The sequence below is a fragment of the Peromyscus maniculatus genome, chromosome 1 (genome assembly GCF_049852395.1).
Source record: "Peromyscus maniculatus bairdii isolate BWxNUB_F1_BW_parent chromosome 1, HU_Pman_BW_mat_3.1, whole genome shotgun sequence".
Taxonomy (NCBI): domain Eukaryota; kingdom Metazoa; phylum Chordata; class Mammalia; order Rodentia; family Cricetidae; genus Peromyscus; species Peromyscus maniculatus.
Window position 1 is genome coordinate 186,232,240 of NC_134852.1, and position 23,304 is coordinate 186,255,543.

General features: G+C 40.4%; 2 long non-coding RNA genes and 1 pseudogene across 3 annotated transcripts; 1 reads left to right on the forward strand and 2 right to left on the reverse strand.

Moving 5' to 3' along the window:
* Nucleotides 1-411: 411 nt before the first annotated feature.
* On the reverse strand, nt 412-5,118 carry LOC143270974 (uncharacterized). The gene is made up of 2 exons (XR_013048160.1): nt 4,934-5,118; nt 412-4,824 (listed from the first exon to the last, which is right to left on the reverse strand). It is a non-coding gene; the product is annotated as an uncharacterized LOC143270974 (long non-coding RNA).
* On the forward strand, nt 4,360-5,759 carry LOC121826891 (uncharacterized). Of its 2 annotated transcripts, none has more exons than XR_006069048.2 (2): nt 4,360-4,680; nt 5,569-5,759. It is a non-coding gene; the product is annotated as an uncharacterized LOC121826891 (long non-coding RNA). The 2 variants fall into 2 exon arrangements; XR_013048159.1 differs by lacking the exon at nt 4,360-4,680 and adding an exon at nt 4,694-5,076.
* Nucleotides 5,760-9,528: 3,769 nt separating this feature from the next.
* On the reverse strand, nt 9,529-11,705 carry LOC102919920 (large ribosomal subunit protein uL30 pseudogene; annotated as a pseudogene).
* Nucleotides 11,706-23,304: the final 11,599 nt, after the last annotated feature.

Consider the following 23,304-nt stretch of genomic DNA (forward strand, 5'->3'; position numbering starts at 1 on the left):
GGTCCCCAAAGCAGCAGCATGTATGGTGGACTGAATTTTTCTCCCCTAAGTGCTTGTGGTCTCTGGAAGAACATCGTAAAGCTAAACTACTTTAGGTCTTGAGGGATGATGATGTCAGAGACTCTTCTGTGCTCCAGTCTGGAAACCATTCAAGCCAGTAGACACTTTTTATAAAGTGTTTGGAATTTCCTCAAGAATAGGAAGAAATCTCTTCAGTATGCTGTTTCCATCCCATGATACTATGTGGACACTCAGTTCCAGTTTGCTCAAGCCAGACTTAATAAGTCTGCGGTCTTGTAAAGACACAGCCTATTGCTACAGAGCACACAACACATTTTCCCACAGGAAGAGACACGGGGGCACAGAGGAAAGAGGGGAAGGACAAGGTCTTATGGCTTTGCAAAGGAAAAATATGAATCCTGGAATTTATTGGATCTAAAGTCATGCTTGGGTTCTTGAACTAACAGCCTCCAGATTAAGTAGAATATTAATCTCTTGTAATTTGAGATTGTTCATCTGGGAAATGGAGACAATAGTGGACACTTTATAGAATTCCTGATAAGACTAATTATGACAGTGTATATAAAACACCGTGTGTGGTTCTAGGGGATCAGTTATTCCCCTCACATTATTTGTTTTGGTCATGTGACTATAATAGTGTAGAACATAATATGTCATCTTATATTCTGCCGTTAAATTAACTACAGTAAACTCTGAGGTTTTCTTCTCTGAGTTGATCTCTTATGATTTTGGCTTTTACTTGCTTGCAGGTTGACTTAATGCCCCCGTGAGATTCTTCTGTCTGTGGATGGAGCATAGTATGGTAAGATGAATTCTGGAATATTAGCTGCTGGCAACTCCAAAAACAATGTCTGATATTATGTCACGACCAAACTTATATCCCCATGAGGTTTTAAACCAGTCAGTTTTTAAAATGTATTTTAAATTTTTTTCACAGATAATTTCATATATGTATAGAGCATATTTTAATCATATCTGTCCCCATTCCACCTTTCCAATCCCTCTCAGAGCCTCCCCACAGCTGCCTACCAACTTCATGTCCTTTTTTAATTTTTTTTGTGACCCATTGAGTCAAATTAGTATAAACCATTCATTGTTCTTGTTTGACTAACTTTGACTAATACATATTACAGTAGCTCAATTCAAAAGCATGTTTATATAAGACAGATTCATTAAGATATCTGATCTTTGTCTTTTGAAAATCAAAGCATCATCTATCCTCGTAAAAATATCAACCAACTGTTAGTAATTATCCTTCAATCATTACTTAACAATGTACTAAAACAGTGCTAAACTTTGATGAACATTCTAATAACCTGGGGAATCTTTTTTTAAAAAATCATACAAGTTCCTCCTTGGCAATTGTACACCTTGCAGCTTAATGGCTGCAGAGTGTGACTGGACATGGGACTTTCCCAGATGACTCTGGCTCACAGCAGGGCTTGAGAACTGCTGATTGGCTAGAGTTACTCATTACCGAAGAGCCATTAAAAAAACAAAACTTGCTTACAACTGCACACATGTGTTTGCATTGGAATCATTCAGCTCGTGTTCGGTGATTCATGTGATAAATATTTGTCTAAAACATTTTGAGACACAACCTTCTTAAAGTATGTTGTTTTTAACAGTACTGATTCATTTGTGTTTGCCTCCATAATCAGGGAAAACACTTTATTGCAAGGTAAAGAAGAGCTTGTGAGCTTAATGGAGACTCTTTTGCTTAAAAAAAAAATAAACTTTACATGTTCCATGCCAAAATAATCCATTAGTGTTCTCTTTTTCTCTCTGAAGATATTCTGTTTTAATAAAATATGAAAGTAAGATAGCAATTCAGATATAGCAGTTTTTTTCTAGGTTTCATATTGCAGTGTTAGAGACATGCCATGTATGCATGACACAAGTACAAAATAATATGGGACATCCCCTCTGCAGAAAACAGAATAATCCCGCTCAAAGTAATGACTGAAGCAATCTCTGAAACGACTGAGCGAGAGTTCTCAATGAATAAGAATGGGAAAGAGTATGTAGGACCCAGGGGTTAAAGAAAAAGTCTTGAGAGGTGAATTGAGTATGCTGGGCTTGGAAGTGGTGGCAGAATTTGAAAGGTGGGGGAAAGAACTGGGTTTCTATAAATCAAGAACAAACACATAGAAATGATGTAAGTTTCAGTGCTGTAGCAAACTGTAGATAGAAGTTTCTGTCTTGCCTGGTCCCGCAGCTGTTAAGTCTTAAATAAACAGCCAGAGGCTTGTATTAACTATAAACTGTTTGGCCTATAGCTCAAGCTTATAACTAACTAGCTCTTATGCTTAAATTAACCCATAATTCCCATCTATGTTTAGCCACATGGCTTGGTACATTTTCTCAGTCCAACATTCCTATACATCTGGCTGGCAACTCTATCTTTGCCTTTCCTCTTCCCAGAATTCTCCTAGTCTGGTTGCCCCACCTACACTTCCTGCCTGGCTACTAGCCAATCAGCATTTTATTAAAGCAATATGAGTAACAAATCTTTACAGTGCATAAGAGCATTTTCCCACATCATTGCAGGTGGGACAGAAACTTCCATCTACAGCAAAGAGCTTGCTATTCTCATGAAAATAACAATAGGAACTGTGAGATTTTTCAAAACAGCATGACAATAAAATGAGCATATTATACTTGCTCACCATTTTCTAGTTTCCAGAAAAATAAGTGGTGTACGTTATGTGACTCAGCTTCCATTACTATAGCAATTATCTATAATAATCAATGTACAAGGGGAATGGGTCTATTTTAGCTCACAGTTTTCAAACTTTAAGCCAGTGACTGATTGGCCTTTTGTAGGACAGAACACCAGGCAGGTGTGGAGGAAGAGAACTCACTCCTCACTCACCTCACAGCGAAGAGGCAAGAGTGACAAGACCCAGAGACTACCCATTGACCCTTCCTCTTAAAATGTTCACCATCTCCCTATAGCACCAAACTGGGGAACAATCGTTTTCTACATGAGGATCTTGGGGAGACATTCCAAATTTAAGCACTGGGACAATAAGTGCTTGATAAATTCTTATAGATCAAATGACTGAATGAGAAAAACAAAGGAAGGACTGAATCAGATTGACACTTGTCAATCACCTGAATGTCCAGTCATGTGCTAGAAAGTAGGAACACATCCATGAATGACAGCCTAGTTAGCTGTTGCCTTTGCTTTGTTTGAGACAGTTCTCGCTCTCTTCTCTCTCTCTCTCTCTCTCTCTCTCTCTCTCTCTCTCTCTCTCTCTCTCTCTCTCTAGCAAAGAATGGACATAAATTCATAGTGATCTTTCTGCTTCAACCCTCCCCCCACATGATGGATTGCAGACATGAGCCCCACACCTGGTATTCCTTTGTTCTTCAATTTTCAATTTCCTATAGATCACTTAAGGAGTTTACTAAAAATAGCACTGGGATTCATACCCCTTTCAATTCCGAGAATGTTTTAGTTAGGTTTAAGGAAAATACTTTTAAATAAAACCTTCCCGGACCTCCAGGTATTCTGATGTCACCTGTCAAAGAATTACACCCTGAGAGGTAGTCAGAAGAAAAGGCCCATTTATCACTGAACAAAGGAGTATGTATCAATGTTGGGCAATAGGTGTAGCAGTGGCTCCCTCAGGAGATGACACCTGGACCAAGTCCTAAAGAATGAGTCTGTATTCCTGAGATTCAGGATGAGAAGAGGGAAGATATTCCTTGCAGATGGGGAGCATCAGGGAGATAGAGGCAAAGCTGGGCCTGGAAAAGACAGAAATTGGCTGTTACAAAGATTCACTGTATCTTTGGATGCATTGTTTCTCAGTACCACTGTGGTCTAATATTACCAAAGAAAAGGCCAGCAGTGCTTAAAGAATGTTAGGAGACAGAAGAGTGCCAACAGAGGCTGTGGGCATGTTTCTCAGAATCCACCTCTACTCAATCTGCCTAAACTTGGGTTTATCCATGAACACAGTTAGCTCTCAGTTTAAAGAAGATTCTATAATTCAATTCCAGGAAAAGTGGGCCATAAAAAGCAGAACTACAGTTTCTAAGTACTAACTTCCCCTGTGCTAAGCATATTGAGACATAATCCAGAATATGTGACCTTTCACCCTAGTTATGAAGAATGGAACAAAATGATTTTCCAACTGAATACACATCATAGCTGTGCTTCTCTAAGGAGGAACTCGGACTCTAGAGCACAGTGCAGTGCAGTTTGTGGTACATTTCCCACTTGCACAGATCTGCATGCTAACATCCGCTTCCTCTGGAAAGTACACAAAGAAAATGATCCCAACGGTAAGGCCCGTTGCTTTGCGTTCTGTACGTTGATGCTCCCGACTTTCCTCCCGTGGGGTGGAGATGTTGTGAATTATCTAAGGAGAAAGAACCAGGCTGACAGAAGGCTGTCATTAAGTCCAGATTCCTCTACACTTTTCCCTGTTATGTAATTCTGATTTTGGCTCAAACAAACTTGATGGTCTTTCAGATATGGAACAAGCTTAGGGGAGAGACTGTAAGCCATCAACTGGAGGATTCTGAGGACATGTAGCTCCCATGTACTCATCCCTCAATTATTAATTGAAACATCAGGAGTCTTCTGGAGCACCCGGGGAGTTATGACATCAGTTGTAACACAGGAGTTTTTGAAGAGACCTAAAGGTAAGTAGAAATTCTTTATTTCCTGTTCCTTCATGCCAAGGCTCTGCACAGACTCTCCCATCTGCAGAGGATGGGAGTGGTGGCCCTTCCCATGTCTCCTCATGTTTTTCTCTCTCTCAGAGCTGCAGTAGCTTGTCACTCCACCTGTATTTCAGGAACATTCTGTTTGCATGATATAAAATAGTTCCCTATCTGTGCACAACGTGCCACAAGACTCATTCTTTCTAACAACTGGAACAATGGGCACACCCACCTCACAGAGCACTGTGGTCTTTCTTGAAAGGGATTTCTCTCATTTCCACACTAATCAAACTGGATGCTTGCCAGGATTAAAGGCGTGTGTGCCACCATTTTCTGGCCTCTATATCTAATGGCTGTTCTGTTCTCTGACTCCAGGTAAGTTTATTAGGGTGCACAATATATTGGAGAACACAATATCGCCACTGCCTGCTGGAGAGGAAGCTGCTCTTTTTGTCTCTAAACCTGTGAAAGAAAAGTTAAGATTTAACATCCGGATTTGGGGGAGCCTGTATTTAAAGGTGGATCCTTCCTCAAGCATCTGTCTCTGGGACGCTGTTCTGTGCTGTAACCTGGGGAGTGGACTCTCACTTGCAGTGCAGCACCGGATTTGAACAGACGTCTCGGAACCTGCCTTTCCTCTTTGGTCCTGTTCATGTAATCTTGCTGCATCTCTCCTGTATTTTTCCCTTTGATTTTGTTTGTTAACTATATTATTATTTTTTTTAGATTCATACATGTATACAATATATACTGATATGTTCATGCCTCCCATTACCCTCTTCTATCCCCTTCATACACCCATTCACATCCTTTTCTTCTTCCGGGCTGGCTTCCTTCCCACTTTCCTGTCTTTTGTTTTTAATGCAGGTCTACTGCAGGTTACCATAGTTGCAGTGCTCGTGATTGCAGCCTCCATTCATGTGGAAGTGATTCCAATGGAAAGACAGGAAGTAACTTTCATTCATAGTGATGTCAGTGGGAAGGTGAAAAGTGGAGCTTTGATCTTGTCAAGTTCCTAGTGGGTCTGGCTGATTTCAATTAAATCTGAAAATACCTTACGGTGTGTTTCTTTGTGGAAGTCTTGACAATTGCACACAAATCACCCGCTTCTTGTGGATGGATCTATGATAGGCAACAAACTGGCACCTGAATTCCAGGTACTGTGTAGTACCAGTAACTGTTGAAGCACTGCCAGGTTTTTATGGGAATTCATAATTGGGGCTTAGCTTCCTCAGTTGTGGGGTGACTGATTTTGTTTTTTAATCTCCAAGGCCAACCACAGTCAGCAGATACAGTTGTACATCACTCCTCATGAGGGATTCTTGCAGATAGTTCCCATTTAGGACAATGACTTCAGTCAGCTCTCTACCTAGGCAAAATCATTAGCTTTCTAGTCAGCCAAGTGTTGGGAAGTATGGTCCCAACAATCATCATCAGTTACTCAGGAAAAAAAAAAAGAGATTCCCTTTCCCTGTGAACAACACTGAAATGTGTTATATGTGTTTTCTCAGAGGATCCTAATGGAGCTAAAAGATTCCCATTACCTAGTGCTGCCAACAGTCACTATGCCATAGCAGTGTAAGCATCATTCACATGCTCGTGCTGAAGCTAGTGTAAGCAAACCTAATGTGCTGTCACTCATACAAAGTGCCATAGCTTTGATGTAGATCACATAATGCTTATTTAATTATAACTATTAATATTGGTTTATGTGTGTCCTATATTTGTAATTTTTTGAGAACATGGTACATAAGCACTGCATCTGTATTACTTTTGCCCCTCTCCATGGTTCAGCTCCTCCTGTGTCCCCCTACCTCCCAAAGTCACACACACACACACACACACACACACACACACACACACACACACACCCTACCAAATCCATTTAAGGTTGCTCATGTGTCCAAGACTGACCACTTGGGACTGGAAGACTTATGTAGGAGTTCCCCAGAAGAAATTGATTCTCCCTCTCTCAGCGGCCATTGACTACCTGTAGTGCTTCATTTAGGGGTGAGACAATGTGGAAATCTCCCCATCCACGTTGGCATGTCAGATAGTGTGCCAGTCTTGATCAGGCAATGACATTGGTGAGGTTTCAAGGGTGACTTTTCCCTGTCATATCTAGGGGACATGAAATAACAGCAGGCAACCTGGTCTCCTGGCCCTTACAATCTTTCTACAGCCCTTCTCTGATCCTTTTAGGTATACGGGTTAGATTGTAGATGAATCAGTTGTGATTGGGAACCCCACAGTCTGAATTGTTCCAGTTGTATATCTCAGTAAAAGCCTCCATTTATCACATAAAGAAGCTTCATTGATAAGGGATGAGAGTTATCTCATCTGTGGGTTTAAGGATAAGTATTTAGAAATTACATTTGTTTAGGGAAATTGTAAAAGTAACTGTCTTATTCAATAAGAAACACAGAACCAATGCAAAGACGAAAGCCCAAGAGGTCAGAGCTAAGAGCCTTACCCTTCACTCTGCAGCTGTCCTCTTCAGCCAAGAGAGCTACTTCCTGTGTGTTTGTCTTTATAAAGACTTTCTGTTCTGCCTTCTCATTGGTTGTAAACCCAACCACATGACCTCATCACTGCCTGTCTGTATAGACCTCCAGGTCTTCTATGGTTGGTATTGAGATTAAAGGCATGTGTCTCCATGCTGGCTGTATCCTTGAACACACAGAGATCTGCCTAGTTCTGCCTCCCAAGAGCTGGGATTAAAGGCGTGCACCACCACCACCACCACCACCACCACCACCACCACCGCCCAGCTTCTGCGATGGATTACTATTAGCTCTGACCCCCAGGCAACTTTATTTATTAACATACATACAAATAAAATCACATTTCAGTACAAATAAAATATCACCATAGGAAATGGAAGTAGCAGGTTCTCTTCTAGGGCCTATACCGTCTTAGTATGGGCAGTTGGCTAGGCCTACATTACCGAGCATGATTACCTCCCACTGAGTGGGTCCTAAGTTTAATTAGACAGAGGGTTATACCCAAGTTAAAAGTTGTTACTTTTAGAGTGTATTCATAAAAAAGTTTACTATAAAATAATATGCTATACTCTACTTGCATCAATCTCATGTATCTCACATTTATGAAGCCTTTTAATTTCATCAAAAGCAAAGGAGAATGACTGGCTCATACCTTCTAGGTTATATAATTATGCTCTATGATGCTTATCTAACAAAATGATTTATTGAAACATTTATCACAATGTATACCCATCATTGATTGCCTATATACACCCAAACTCTGTCTCTGGGTTTGCTCTTAGGAACACCTAAACAAAGGTATAACCTTGACAAGTTTGGAACATGAGTTAATCACAAAATCATTGTCTTTAAGACCAAGAACTGTAACAAGAAAAGACTATGATTTTTGCAAATCTCAAGTTTTGACCAGGGTTTCAAATGTGTGATTGATAGCTTTTCCATATCAGTGTTTGCTTAACCTTCAGTAATTGGTATAATGTCAGGGAAAACCAAAGACCATGCTTCAAAGCAAATGGGCACACTCTCATCCAAAAATGGGTCCTGTGTCTTAAGAAATGGTTTGTACTTGAAGCTGTGATTGAATGTGAATTTCTTATATTTTTAATCAGGAGGTCTTGGACAGTGTTCTTATTCACACATAAAGTCAAATGCCTCTTATCTACATCAAGGAGTATTAACTCTTGACCTGTTTGTACCACATCTATACTGCCTAGTGAGACTAATGTCTTCAAGTTCTGATCAACACTGTGTAATATTTGACAAGTCTTGCTCCAGGCAGAAATCCTGTACGTGATCTTTCAAGTAAAACCACTGACAATTAAAGGGCTTTGATCAGTGGACCTCGTGAGAGAAATTGCCTCCACCACTGAACTTGGTGTACAGTGAGTGCTGCAGTTTATGAAGAAGCTGTAGTTCAGGCCTCAGGCAATGCTCTCCATCTTCAGGCCTGGCACGCTCACATGTTACCCTCTGTTCTTTCTTACTGGGTTCTTAGCTGAGGGACTTCCTGCAGAGACTGCCTCATTTGTGGTCTTGGCACTTGCCCTTTTCTCCTCTTTGACCCGGAACTTTCTCACTTCCAGACTCCTTCCCTCAACCCATTTAGACTCTGCCTCTATGCCCTTAAAGAAGTAGGGATTCTGAGTTTGGGAACCTTCAGTGGTTAAGTTACTTTTCCCATACTTTTACACTATATCTTATTCTTACTAGTGCTGTTCTGTGGGGGAAATGAAACACTAGTACACTTGTTTGTACAGTTATAGCAGGTGAACAAAGGCTTGGTTGCTTGCACTCTACAGTAAGTGAATGAGGGCTTAATGGCTCCTTTCAGTTTGGTTCATTGCCATAACTGACTACCCACCAGGATGCTCAACAGTACTCTGTAAAACTATCACGGACCACACAAGTGCTCTAGCCTAACTCTTAGGCCACAATAAGGTATAAGCAGTCCTGGTATAGTATCAATGATGAACTGCTGAAATGGGGCAACTCATGGCACTTTCTTTTAAACATGATCAGCATGTTTCCAACAGATCAATCAGTTATCACATGACAGTTCCCCAGCCTCTAGTAGGCTTTTGAAAACTCAACTCTAAGCCATGTTCCATAGAGTGTATTAACCATGCACTCTCATGAAGATGTCTAAAGACTCCTTATAGTTCTTTATGGCTCTGACCCTGTGCTGACATAGGGCTTCTACATTTCTGAAATGAATAGAAAATAAATCCTGTCACCATTTTTCTCTACCAATCCAATTTCACCAACTATGTGGTGGTTGATTGATTGATTGATTGACATGTATTTTGTGAGATCATAGAAAGGGAATTCACCATTTCCTTTAGGGACCCTATGTGTTTTCTTTTTCTTTTCAATTTGCCAGGTTGTGACTGTTTATTAACTGACCAGATTACAAAAATGCCATGGGCAACACCTTAGTTCATCCGTCTAATAAGCCTGTTTATTTGGTCTTCCCTGTTGCCAGCATCTCCACCTCCCACAAAATGAGTTGTCTTTTTCTCCATTCCACTCATGGAGAAGATAATTTGAAAGGCCACAGGAAGTTATTCGCTTCTTTGAAGCGTTTTCCAACTCTATAGATCTCATGAATTAGATCCTTCATGCAGATGATGCCATGCTTCCAAGAGATCGAGCAATCAAGGAATTAACTGTCAAGGCAATTCTCTTCTTACTGATTTTGCCATAGCCGCGTTTGTAGGTGAGCTCATTTACTGACTTCAGGTTGAGGTACCCCTATGCAAGTATGGTTCCACAATCCTTTGCATGTTGACTGAAGCCTTGTTGAGCTTAACAAAGGTCCCATTGAAAATCTGACGAAGACGGAGAAGCTGCAACACCTTGCAGGATTCTGGTGGCAAACGCCAACTCGGTTCTGCAGGCACGTAGAAGTTTCTGGTTTTCCTTTTCCTTGCCATCCTAGCCGCCCGAATCTCTGTCCACACATCTGCCTGTATTCCTTGTGATAGTGCTTTACCTTTTAATAGATAAGCTTCCTCCTTGCCTTTCACAGTGTCTTCAGCGCAAACTTCTTCCGAAGGTGCTTCAACTTCAACTCTGAAATTCCTTTGCTTTTTCTTAAGGGTTTCTGGCACAGCAGGAACCTTTGCTTTCTTCCCCAGCAAGGCTTCTATGGTTCCAGTCGGGGGCGGGGGTGGGAGGGTGGGGGGCTGGAATGTGTTTTCTACTCTTTATTCCAGAAGTTTCTCTCTTGGGGAGCAGGCCTGGTGACTACACTGAATTTTCCAGGTCCTTCGGGAATTCTACTGATAAAAGTGACTTTTGCATAGAATGTCATTCTCAGTGACCTTGATGCTAAAGCCTCATGGGAGACGTTGTTGAAGAGACACAGTCTAGCAAACAAAATAATCCCAAGGAAACCCCAAAATCTTTGAGTTATTAAAATACCATAAGTGGTATGAACTTCCTCTGGAGTGTGGTCAACTTAACCAGGGGCAACTCTCTTCAAATGGACTCTTTCTCTCCCAGGAGCTATCGGTTGCCACCAGCTTCTCTACTGGGGGTGGGGTTACTTCATGCCAGCCTCTCCCCTCAGTGCTGGGATTTCATCTGGCTTGAGCTTGCACAGGTCTTGGGTACTCAGTCACCATCTGCTGTGTTCACAGATGTGCAGCTGTCCTGTTGTGTGGAAGACACTGTTTCCCTGTAGTCGTCCACCAGTTCTGACCTTTCCACTCTTTCTGTCCTCTCTTCTACAGTGATTCAACTCCACTTCAGCTCTTCCTGTTGCAGCATTCCTTTTAGCCCCTTAGACCACTGCATTCTATTTTCCTCCTTTGAATGCTCCCCCAATTGCAGGGGGATGTCTTTCTGTATGCTCTGAATACATGTTGTTCCCATTGGTGAATAATAAGCTGCTTTGGCCTATGGCAAGGCAGCTTAGAGGCAGGCAGGAAATCCAAGGAGAGAGACAGGAAAGAGAAAGGTGGAGTCTGGAGAGGTGTGCCAGTCATCACCAAAGGAGAAGGAAGATGCTAGCAGACGGGTAACACCACGGTCACATGGCAAAACATAAATTAGTAGAAATGGGTTAATTTAAGATGAAAGAGCTAGCCGGGTGGTGGTAGAGGCCAGCCTGGTCTACAGAGAAAGATCCAGGAAAGGTGCAAAGCTACACAGAGAAACCCTGTCTTGAGAAACCAAAAAAAAAAAAAAAAAAAAAAAAAAAAAGATGAAAGAGCTAGCTAGCAAGAAGCCTGCCATAGGCCATACAGTTTGTAGATAATATTAAGCAGGGCCGGGCAGGACCAGAGAAATTTACCACTACACCCCACTTTCACCCCACCCCCACATCAAGCCCTCTTATTAATTTACTGACCTCTATGGGTATTCCAAATGAATACCCTCTATGGTATTCACAAATAAGAGAAACTATATGATGTTTGTCTTTCTGGATCTTAGTTGCCTCCATCTGGATGAGTACTTCTAGCTCTATACATTTACCTGCGAGTATCTTAATTTCATTTTTCTTAGCAGTTGAATAATATTCCATTAAATATATCACACTTTCGTTATTCATTCATTAGTTGATGGGCATCTATCAACAGTTTCCACTTCCTGGTTATTGTAAACAGGGGAGCAATGGACATGGATGAGGAGGTTTCTCTATAGTGGAATATAGAGTCCTTTGGGTATATGCCCAAGAACAGTATAGCTGGATCATGTAGTACATCTATTTCTAGCTTTTTGAGGAACCTCTACACTAATTTCCATAGTAGCTATACCAGTTTGCACTCCAACCAACAGTGAGTGTTCCATTTTACAACATCCACACCAGTGCCTATCATCATTGTTTTTTTGTTTGTTTGTTTGTTTTTTTTAATCTGAGCAGTTGTGGCTGCGGTAAGATGAAATCTCAAAGTAGTTCAAATTTATATTACCCTGATGGGTACGTGTTGCTGGAGGGCTTCTCTCCAGGTTCCCCAAGCCCGCAGTCCCACAATCCACTTATAAAATAATCACTCAGACGCTTATATCATTTATAAACTGTATGGCCGTGGCAGGCTTCTTGTTAACTGTTCTTTGATCTTAAATTAACCCATTTTTATAAATCTATACCTTGCCACATGGCTGGTGGCTTACCAGAGTCTTCACATGCTATTTGTCCTGGTGGTGGCTGCAGTGTCTCTCCCCCCAGCCTTCCGCTTCCCAGAATTCTCCTCTCTCCTTGTCCCACCTACTTCCTGCCTGGCAACCTATTTCTTGCCTGGTCACTGGCCATCAGTGTTTTATTTATATAGAATGATATCCACAGCAGGTACGGGTATCAAGCATTTTAAGAAATGTTTCTTAGTCTGTATTATGTCTTTTGAGATCTCTGTTTAGTTGGGTCTTGGATGACAGGTTGGTCTGAAGACTGTTCTTAATGTCTATGCTGTGAGATTAGTTGCACCCCAAAAATGTCCTATCTCTCTCCTATGCGTCAATAATTCCTAGTTCAATTAGCATTTGGAAAGTGATGCTTAATGCCCCTAAGTCATGCTGTTCAAAACGCCTTCTCAATCTACTATATTAAAACCCATGACGAAATAAGTCAGGAGCCAAGTTTATGAAAGTACAGAGAGATAAGCAAGACACACCTCAGGAACTGTACGTGCAGACGTGCTTGGCTGCAGGCCCAAGGAGATCTCAGCCTACGCAGTATCTGCCTGGGATGCTTACGCTGCTTGGCCTGCCTTGTTTTGTTTTGTTTTGTAGACTTTTCCTTATTTGGGTCTTTTTCCTGTTTTCTGAAGAGATGAGTTTCTTCTCGAGGTTTTCGTCTGTTCTTTGTCTCAACTGTCAAGAAGCTGCGTGATGCTCTCCTGGCTTGATCCTAGTGGAGTGTAATATAACCAGGGACAATCATTGGCTCCAGTGTGATGAAAAAGTTCTGCCCTCTCTGAGGAGAGCCTGTGCACACCAGTAGCCCCTTTTTAGAGACTATTTTTCTCCTGTCTCCATCTGGTCTCAGAGAGTCAACTCAAGAAGCCTTACTTTCTGTATCCCACGCTACTGTGGGGGAAAAAAAACAGGAAGAGATGAGATTTGACTTGAGAAAAGGACCATCTCTCTTTTATCTCATTCATGCCCAGTGCCTCGCACCTGGCCTGATTTAAAAAAAAAAAAAAAAAAAAAAAAAAAAACAGTGAATAAAAGATAAGCAAAGTGAGTGAGAGTTACTGCCCAGGGATGGAAATTCTAGAAAATGGGAATTTTCTCTGTAACTTTGCTAAAGCTGACCGTGCAGGGTCAATCCCATTGGCCAAATACTTCAACCCCCCTCCCCATTTCCCCCCAAAAGCCAGCTGCCCTGATTCCTGGGGACCAGATTTTAGTCATATTCCCAACTACATTTGAGTTATATTCCCAAAAGAAACAATCTCAAATGTTAAAATCCTACAAGTAGAAGTCTAGAAAAAATAAAATTAAACAATTTAAAAATACGTTTATTTGTATGCTAAAATGGAAACTATTTGGAAAAACATATGGAAGCATGACAGAACACTTCATAGGCCACTATGTTATAAACTAGATATCATTAACATGCATTTTTGTAAGGATAAAAAAATGCTTAAAAAAGCTGTATGGTATAGGAGCCAAATTATTATACAAAAGTGGTAACAAAGTAGTCCTTTTTAGGGGCTGGAGAGATGGCTCAGAGGTTAAGAGCATTGACTGTTCTCCCAGAGGTCCTGGGTTCAAGTCCCAGTACCCATGTGGTGGCCAAAACCATCTGTAATGAGATCTGGTACCCTCTTCTGTGTACATAATAAATAAATAAATCTTTAAAAAAAAAGTAGTCCTTTTTAGATAATAGAGTAAATTTATTATTATTTAATTTTTTCATACAATGTAATGTAATATTCTGGATCTTGTTGGAGGGTTTTTTATTTCCAAATTTATTTTTAGATATTGTAGATACTTACTGTTGATAGTGCCCATTGAATTCTCATTTTATACTGATATTTATAAAGTATTCTGTATAGGTATTTTACTGTTTTCCAAATGGCTTGTGTATTTCTCAAGTAATTAATACTTTGTAACTTTGGTCTTTAATTATCCTAAGCATATTTATCTTGTATTTTTCTTCTGAAAATTTCCATAATTTAACTTCTATGGGAGCTCTAAGAACTATCTGGTACCTGATGACTCTAATGTGTTACATTTTTTTTCCTAAAGTATTTTGAAATATTTCTCCATCTTTTCTATGGAGTTTTGTTTTCCTCGAAGTACATCTGTGGGAGTGAAAACCCAGAGTGATTTGCATTTATTTCCACCAGAGCCTTCATGATATTCTGCCATCTTCTATGAAATTTAATATTAGTGATTTTCAGTTCATCACTCACATATACCTGCTCAAAGAACAGTGGAGAAATATATTTCAAAAATAAGTATTTAATTTAATTAGGTTCAGCTTCCCTTGCACAACCTGAGTACATAGATATGGTCTGTATTTTACTTTATTTTATTTAGCTTTGTTGCTTGGCTTTGTACAATAGATGCCATAAAATTATGCCCAATGATTTTTGCTCTTCCCCCCCCCCCCGGAGCTGAGGACTGAACCCAGGGCAGCAAACACTCTACCACTGAGCTAAATCCCCAACCCCGATTTTTGCTCTTATTAGCTGAAAATAATAACAAATGTTAACACTGATTGTGGAGCTACTGATTAAGTCAGTGTCGGCTCTAGCTCCCCTACATCAGTGGTTCTCAACCTTCCTCATGCTGCGACCCTTTAATACAGTTCCTCATGCCGTGGTGACCTCCAACCATAAAATTATTTTGTTGCTACTGCATAACTGTAATTTTGCTACTATTATGAATCATAATGTAAATATCTAATACACAGGATATCTGATATGTAACCCTAAAAGAAGTCTTGACTCACAGGTTGAAAACCATTGTCCTGGAAGGTTGTGTGTGTGTGTGTGTGTGTGTGTGTGTGTGTGTGTGTGTGTGTGTGTGTGTATGTGTGTGTATGTTGTTTTGTTTCTGTACAACACACACACTCACACACACAAGTTAGTATGTATGCACACACAGGATTCTGTAGGATAATTATCTTACATCCTATGACCTTCGCTGGCTAATGCAAATTGACATGGAATAGATACTTACAGTATTAGAGTACCCCACTCCTGTTCTCTCTTGCATTTCCATATCTCATCACTTGAATCAAGTAGCAGGACCACAGCCTGCTCTTCTTTCCTTGAATTTGTTTCTGGTGATTTCTTTTCTAATCAAGAATCTATTTCTACTGCAGCCAATCTCCTGCCAGTCTCAGCAAAGTTAGGTCTTTAAACTCTTTTTTTTTTTTTTTTTTTACAAATTTATTCATTCACAGTTAATACAGAAAATACTTGGAAACATTTCCATATAATGTTTGACACAGAAATCATCAAATAGAAGTATACAATGTTGACAGGAGGCAGTACATTTATAATTTATAACCCCAAATGTATTTATAAATTAGAAATGGAAAGATCTACAAATGAAATTATGAAGGTTCACCAAAGTCATTTAATCTGTCAGTTTCTCATTCATTTTTATGTCTTAATAATATTCTATTGTATGAATAAGCCACATTTTATTTCTCTCCAGTATTTGATAGCTATTTGAGTTGTTTTAACTTTTTTACTATTAGCAACACACTGCTGTAAACCTTCATGTACATGTTTCATAGGTGCACATTTTCAGTAGTTTGAGGTTATATTCCTAAGGGTAGAATTGTTGAGTAACAGAGTAACAATGTTTTGCATTTTGACCAACCACCAGACTGTTTTGCCAAAGTGGCACACCATTTTACAATCTCACCAAATCCTTGTTTTTAAGGCTCTGATTTTTGTACAAAAGCATTCAATCATTCTGTCAGACCAAACCAGGAAAAGTAAGCTCTAGTTCAGAGCTGTTCTATTCCATTTACTATGCAAAGCCAATCTTGGCGTTTGCAACTCTCAGCCCTTTTGAGTATTCTTGCAGTGTTCACCTTTTCCTCCACCACTTTTTTTTTCTTCTTTTTTTCTGGTTTATTTCTATCTATTACAAATGTATAAAAAATCCTTCATCAACACTGCTGATAGCAGCAGAACCTTGAGAAATATACCTTTGGTTTGCCTCAGAAAAGGAACACATATTGTACTGTAAAGTTTATAAAATTGGTGCAAAACATTGTAATAATGTTACAATACCAGTTTTAAGAGTTCAGTGACTAATGGGGAGCCGATGGGATACATGCAGAACTGTGAAAGCGATCTCACTTAGCCAGCTGTACACGTAGACTGTAAATCTACATTCAGATCATTTCTGAACTAAGACTATCATCTCAGTTTATCTGTTGAGGTCAGCCAGGAAACCCTAGAATATACCTTGATTTTTGCAAAAAAAACAAAATAGGGGGAGGGGTTCCTTCAGCATTTCAGTCCACGAGTAACAGTATCCTAACAGGCAAAGTGTTCTCTCACTGTCAACATAGAATGAACTGCTGCTGGAGGTCAACTTGGGCTTTAATTTGCATTAGCACTTACATGCATAGTAGTCCAAGTTGTTGACCTCATGACTTTAAAAAGTAACTCTAAAAAAGTAAAATGGCCCTTCTTGGAAGACTAAAGAAAGACATCCAGCCACAGTTGTAAAAAGTCTCATCAAAACAATATACCCTTTTATGAATTATGCCTCAATTAAAAAAAAAAGTAGCCCCAAATAAGAAGCAGCTCTGAAAAAGAAAATATAACTTAAGATATTTGGAAAAAATAAGGTGAATACAGGTTCAAAAGTAATTAAGATATATTTTCTTAAGGCTATCTAGAATTAGGCTTTAAAGAATTCTACCATTTCAAGTTTACCACTAGTTACTACATACCTATTTACAAACAAGATGTTCACCTTTTTTGTTCCTTTATCAAGAGAAAAATCTACCTTCAGACTATGAGGGTGGTGATTGGGAGGGACTAGAAAACAAGATTCAAACAATCCCATGCAAATATCACATTTTTCAAATGGAAGAACTCCAAACTTCACTAGAAGTTCCAATCACTAAGACACTTTCCATTGAAATGATTTAAGTACAACTACATGGCACCAAGGTTTAGACCTAATATAGGCCTGACAACCAAGTCCTTGTTTTCTGGAAGAAAGGCCTCAAAAGTCCCACTCAATTCCATATAACAATACTTCAAAGATCAATTAGGTTTTCCTTTCCTTAATATTTTTGTTTTTGACTTCTAATCCTAAAGACTAGATTAAAACTTAGCTCATTTCCCAGAAGGCATTGCTTCCCTTTGCTCTATGAAAGAGTCCACCAAGACCTCTTCCTCAAAACCATCTAGCCCCCAGCCTCCAGCCTTTGTTTGTGATGCATCTTTCTCAACATCCTGAAAAGGTAATGTAGGTAAAATATGCTCATAAACATTAAAACTAGTTGTTAGAAAGACATAACTAGCTTTATAATTTAAGTTTTAAAGCATAAATACTTGCAGCTTAATCTGCACTGACAATGATTGTCAAAGCCTAGAATTCAACATTTACAAATTCTCATTCACACACACAAAACACACTATTATCACACAACTTGTGTCTTGAGAGAATCTTCTGCTTTTTAAATCTTTGGCCTCCCAGTCAATCCCAAGTTCAACCAACTTTTCCGAGTTCTGGTAGTTACCTGGACCACTGAGGCATTGCCACAAGACTTCTTCTCTTTAGAAACATCCTTTTTCTCTAGATATTAGGATAGCTACACCAGCTTGTTTCTTCTGTGGTGTATGTTAGTGTGGGATTATCTATTGCTTGATTTTTCATGGATGTGTTTAGCTTCTTTGGGTTGAATTTTCCCTTCTAGTGCTTTCTGTAGGGCTGGGTTTGTAGACAGGTATTGATTAAATCTGGTTTTATCCTGGAATATTTTGTTTACTCCGCCTATGGTGATTAAGAGTTTTGCTGGGTATAATAGTCTGGGTTGGCATCCGTGGTCTCTTAGTGTTTGCATGAGATTTGTCCATGATCTTCTAGCTTTCATAGTCTCTATTGAGTAGTCTGGTGTTATTCTGATGGGTTTACCTTTATATGTTACTTGGTCTTTTTCCTTTGCGGCTCTTAATATTTTTTCTTTGTTCTGTGTGTTTAGTGTTTTGATTATTATGTGGTGAGGGGACTTTTTTTTTGGGATCCAGCCTATTCGGTGTTCTGTAAGCTTCTTGTATCTTCATATGTATTTCTTTCTTTAGGTTAGGAGAGTTTTCTTCTATAATTTTGTTGAATATATTTTCTGTGCCTTTGAGTTGGTATTCTTCTCCTTCTTCTATCCCTATTATTCTTAGGTTTGGTCTTTTCATGGTGTCCCAAATTTCCTGGACGTTTTGTGTTATGACTTTTTTGTCTTTAGTGTTTTCTTTGACTGACGAATCTATTTTCTCTATCATGTCTTCAGTGTCAGAGATTCTCTGTCCCATCTCTTGCAATCGGTTGGTTATGCTTGTTTCTGTAGTTCCTGTTCGTTTTGTCAGGATTTCTATTTCCAGCATTCCCTCAGCATGTGTTTTCTTTATTGTCTCAAGTTCATTTTTCAGATCTTGGAATGTTTCTTTCATCTGTTTAATTGCTTTTTCTTGGCTTGATTTGATTTCTTCCCATTTTTTGTTCGTTTTTTCTTCCATTTCTTTAAGGGAGTTTTTAATTTCCTCTCTAATGGAGTTTTTCATTTCCTCTTTAAGGGAAGTTTTTATTTCCTCTTTAAGAGAGTTTTTCATTTCCTCTTTAAGGAAAGTTTTTATTTCCTCTTTAAGGTAGTTTTTCATTTCCTCTTTAAGGAAAGTTTTTATTTCCTCATTGAGGGAATGTTTTATTTCTTCTTTAAGGGCCTCTATCATCTTCTTAAAGTCATTTTTAGGGTTGATCTCTTCTGTTTCTTCTGTCATGGTATGTTTAGGTCTTGCAGGTGTAGAATCACTAGGTTCTGATGTTGCCATATAGGTCTTTATGTTGTTGCCTGTATTTTTGCACTGGCGTCTACTCATCTTTTCCTCTGTGCGGTGCAGGTGGTGTCTGTGTCTGAGAGTGCCTCTCTTGTTCTAATTTTTAGTCTTGGTTTAGTAGGGGTTCTTGGTTAAATTGGTGCTATTGGGCTGTTTCTTCAGGGACAGCTGATTTCAGTCGGTGAATTATATACTTATGATTCTTGTGATCTGGTTTGGTTACTGGGTAGCGCCTTCTTCTGTGTTCCCAGGTCACGTTTTGTTCATTTGTCAACTCCTCAGCTGATCTTGTTTCTTCAGACTTCAAACTGTAGGCATCTGAATCCTCTCCCAGGTGGGTTTCAGCTGAGCAGGGTAGTCTCACCAACACCTCCAAGTTGTTGGGTTTCACAGGATCAGCAGTTGGGCCCTGGGTTGTCCCCAGACGGAGTGTCCAGACTCGCCCTGGTTCCGACCCACGGAGATAGCCTCTTCCCCAGGTGTTGGGGCCAGGGGCGTCCCCATTCCAAGCTGTGTCTGCCCCTCTCCGTCCCCGGGCCTGTCCACCCCTGTGGCCCGCCGCCACAGACCCACCTGCGTTCACTTGTCTCCACCGCTGGGCCTGTATGTCCCTGTCAGCTGCCGCTGGGTCTGTCTACCTCTTCGGGCGGCGAATGGGCCTGTATGTCTCTGCCGGCTGCCGCCGCGGGCCTACCTACCTCTGCTTGTCACTGATGCCGGGCCCATCCACCTCTGCGAACTGCCACGGGGCCTGTATGTCTCTGCTGGTTGCCGCTGGGCCTGTATGTCCCTGTCGGCCGCTGCCACCGGGCCCTTCCACCTCCGCAAGTCGCCGACCTGCGTCCGCCTGTCTCCGCCGCGTGGCCTGTCCACCTCTGTGGGCCACCGCCAGGCCTGAAGGTCTCTGTCGGCCGCCGCTGCCGGTCCTGTCCACCTCCGTCTGGTTATCTCTGCCGCAGGGCCTGTCCACCTCCGTCTGCTTATCTCTGCCGCAGGGCCTGTCCACCTCCATCTGCTTATCTCTGCCGCAGGGCCTGTACACCTCTGTGGGTCGCCGCTGGGCCTGAATGTCTCCGCCAGCTGCAGCTGGGCCTAAATGTCCCTGTCAGCCACTGCCGCCAGACCCGTCTACCTCCAAGGGCTGCTGCCACGGGCCTACCTGCGTCTGCTTGTCTCCGCCATCTTGAATCCCCCTTCTTTCTTTCTCTTTAAACTCTTAAGATACACACTTTGAAACCCTTTTTTCATTCTTATTATTAATTTATGTCTGTATGAGTGTTTTGCCTGAATTCCTGTGTATGCATCATGTGTGTGCCTGGTGCTTGGGGAAGTCAAAGATGGTCCTTGGAACTGGAATTACCAAAGGCTGTGAGCTACCCTGTGGTGCTGGGAATTGGACCCAGATCCTCTGCAAGAGCAGGAAGTACTCTTGGCAGCTACTCTATCCTTGCACTAGGAATTTTTAAGGAAAAAAAAAAATTTAAATATGAATTAATATTGAAAATATCATTGTTTCTCTAGAAAATTCCAAAGGACAACCTATCTGGCCAGGTGTCCTGTGCATTTTTCCCAGGTTCAGAGTTTGGGGTGTGATTCACACTTAACAGATGGCCATTCTCAACCCTTTGCTCTACCAAAAATTAACTAAGAGAATGTAAGACCACTTAAATCAAAGGTCCTCATTTGTTTCCATCTTTGACATGGGAAAGCTGAAGCAGCTGGAGATCTGTAATTTGCCCATGGTCATGTTGTTGGTAATTTCCAAGGCAGGATTTGAACCTGAGTCTGTAAGGTCCAGAATGTGCTCTCAATCCCTTTGCTATGCTTCTATCCTGGGCTGTCATTTTACATTAGAATTGCTAGGTTAAATCTCCAGGAAAGAAGAAAATAGCTTATGACTACAGCGTTTGCATGTGGAATACAAAAACATCCACATGAGCATTATAAATGCAACCTATAAGCCGTATTGAAAAATATCCAACTAGCTGCAAGGAACTGACTTTTGCTATACAGGGAGACATTAGGGAAACCTTGTTAAATGTCCAAATTGGAACCTAAAAGTCTGCTTAATGTATCTATGTTGGACATGCAAAATTCAAACCTGAGAGAATAAACTACAGTTTTCAAAAAAATAGATTCCTATGAAGCATACACTGCTGTCATAAGAAAGCCACAGGGCACTGGTAGACTTACACACTGCTTAATTCAACACAGCATTTCATCTCCACATGGCATCATATGAATGGTTGCCTCAGGTAGTGTTGAGTAACAGGGTGAGCATATAACTAGATCTTATTTGTCTGAAAACATCTTTTGCCATTAACATAGATCAAAGCACTGCATTTGGAAACATAACATACAAAATAAACAGATATGTATGCTATACAAGGATTTGCATTCATAGTAAATTCACTGACCGCAGCAGTCCTGGGCACTGCATTGGATCCAAGAATGTATTGGTAGCAATCACAGAAGCAGGACAGAGCAGAGGGAATTTAAAGGAAGGAGATGAGCTACAGTTTGGATGATAATGGATGTATCCAGGTAACATCTGAACCTTGAAGGGATGGATATTTGGAAAGGAACTCTCAGGATCTGATTCTAGGCATTCAAAAAAAAAAAAAAAAAAAAAAAGCAAATAAAAAGAGTGTGGTCATTTAAGCACCAGACCTGAACTTCAACTTGATGTGTGCATTTCAAATACTTTATTTTTGTAACCAACCTAGCAAATACATCTCAATGAATCTGACAAATTGTATGCATTCATTAAATTATTTTTACTGTGTCAGAAACAGTGCTCTTTTCTTCAAATTAGAGAAGGCCAATCTCCCAACATCACTCGAATTGACTTCTTTAATGGGATGATAATCACATTGTTAATTATATACGTTCATGTAAATACACAATTTAAAATTTTCTGGACTTGGGAATAAAGCTATTTCTGTAAGAAAATACTTTTTAATGATTCCCAAAGGAATCTACTTTCAAGTTTAAATATACTGGTACAGAATAAAGAACAATGGGGCATGGAAGACAAAGGAAGCCAAATGTCTGGGGTGGAGGAAAAGGAAAATGAGTCAGCCAAAATTACTGAAATAACCTGAGGTGAGCTTTGGTGTGGAAAGAGCAGCCCTTAGGAGCAGGAAGAAATACCTAGTATCAAGATAAAGACAATCTACAAAGAAGAGTGCTATCAAGAAAAGCGAAGAGCCAAATCAAAGGAAAGTGGGGGAGGTGCTATTCCAGGAGCTTCCAAGCTTGGATGACCTTAGAATGTGATTTGTCACACAGAAAATTAAGACAAAATATTTGCCAGGCAGTGTTGTGCACACCTTTAATCCCAGCACTCGGGAGGCAGAGGCAAGCAGATCTCTTGAGTTCAAGGCCAGCCTGGTCTACAGAGTGAGTACCAGGCCAGCCAGGGCTACACAGAGAAACCCTTTCTCAAAAAAATAAAACCAAACAGAAAACTAGACATATGCACCCACCGTGACAGCACTCACAGCCACACTGACTTGATCATTTCTCTCCTGATGCCAATGACCCCCATACCACCGCTCGTCTTACAAGCAGCTACACATCTTAGGAACGGAACACTGTGGACAAGCAATGCGCTTTCAGGTGAAACTATGTCGCACCACAGACCTATGAAATAATTAATGCACTAGGTTGTTTTAAGCCTAAGTTTGTAAGGGTTTGTTACAACACGTACATAAAAATACGGAGCATACTTTTATTATATAAGGCGGTGAGACAGGGTTTTACATAGCCCAGGCTGGCCTTGAATTCCCAATCTTACTGCTTTGTAAATGCTGGGGTTGCTGGTGTATGTCATCACAGTCGCCACATTCTTATTCCAAGACTCGCAGTTTAATTAGGATATGACAGGGGATAAAGAAAGGTATACTTTTCATCTGAGGCATTAAGTTGCTTTAACGATAAATAGCATTCTACAATTAGATGCTGCTGATTAGATTTCTGGGCAGGTTCTTGACTATGTTAGGCTTACACAAGCAAGAAAATGTGAAGGTTGAAGTTGAAAACATATTTTAAATATAAAAACTGGTGCAATTCTTTCAAAATAGTCTTTGTGTGGGAGTTGATAATATAGCTTG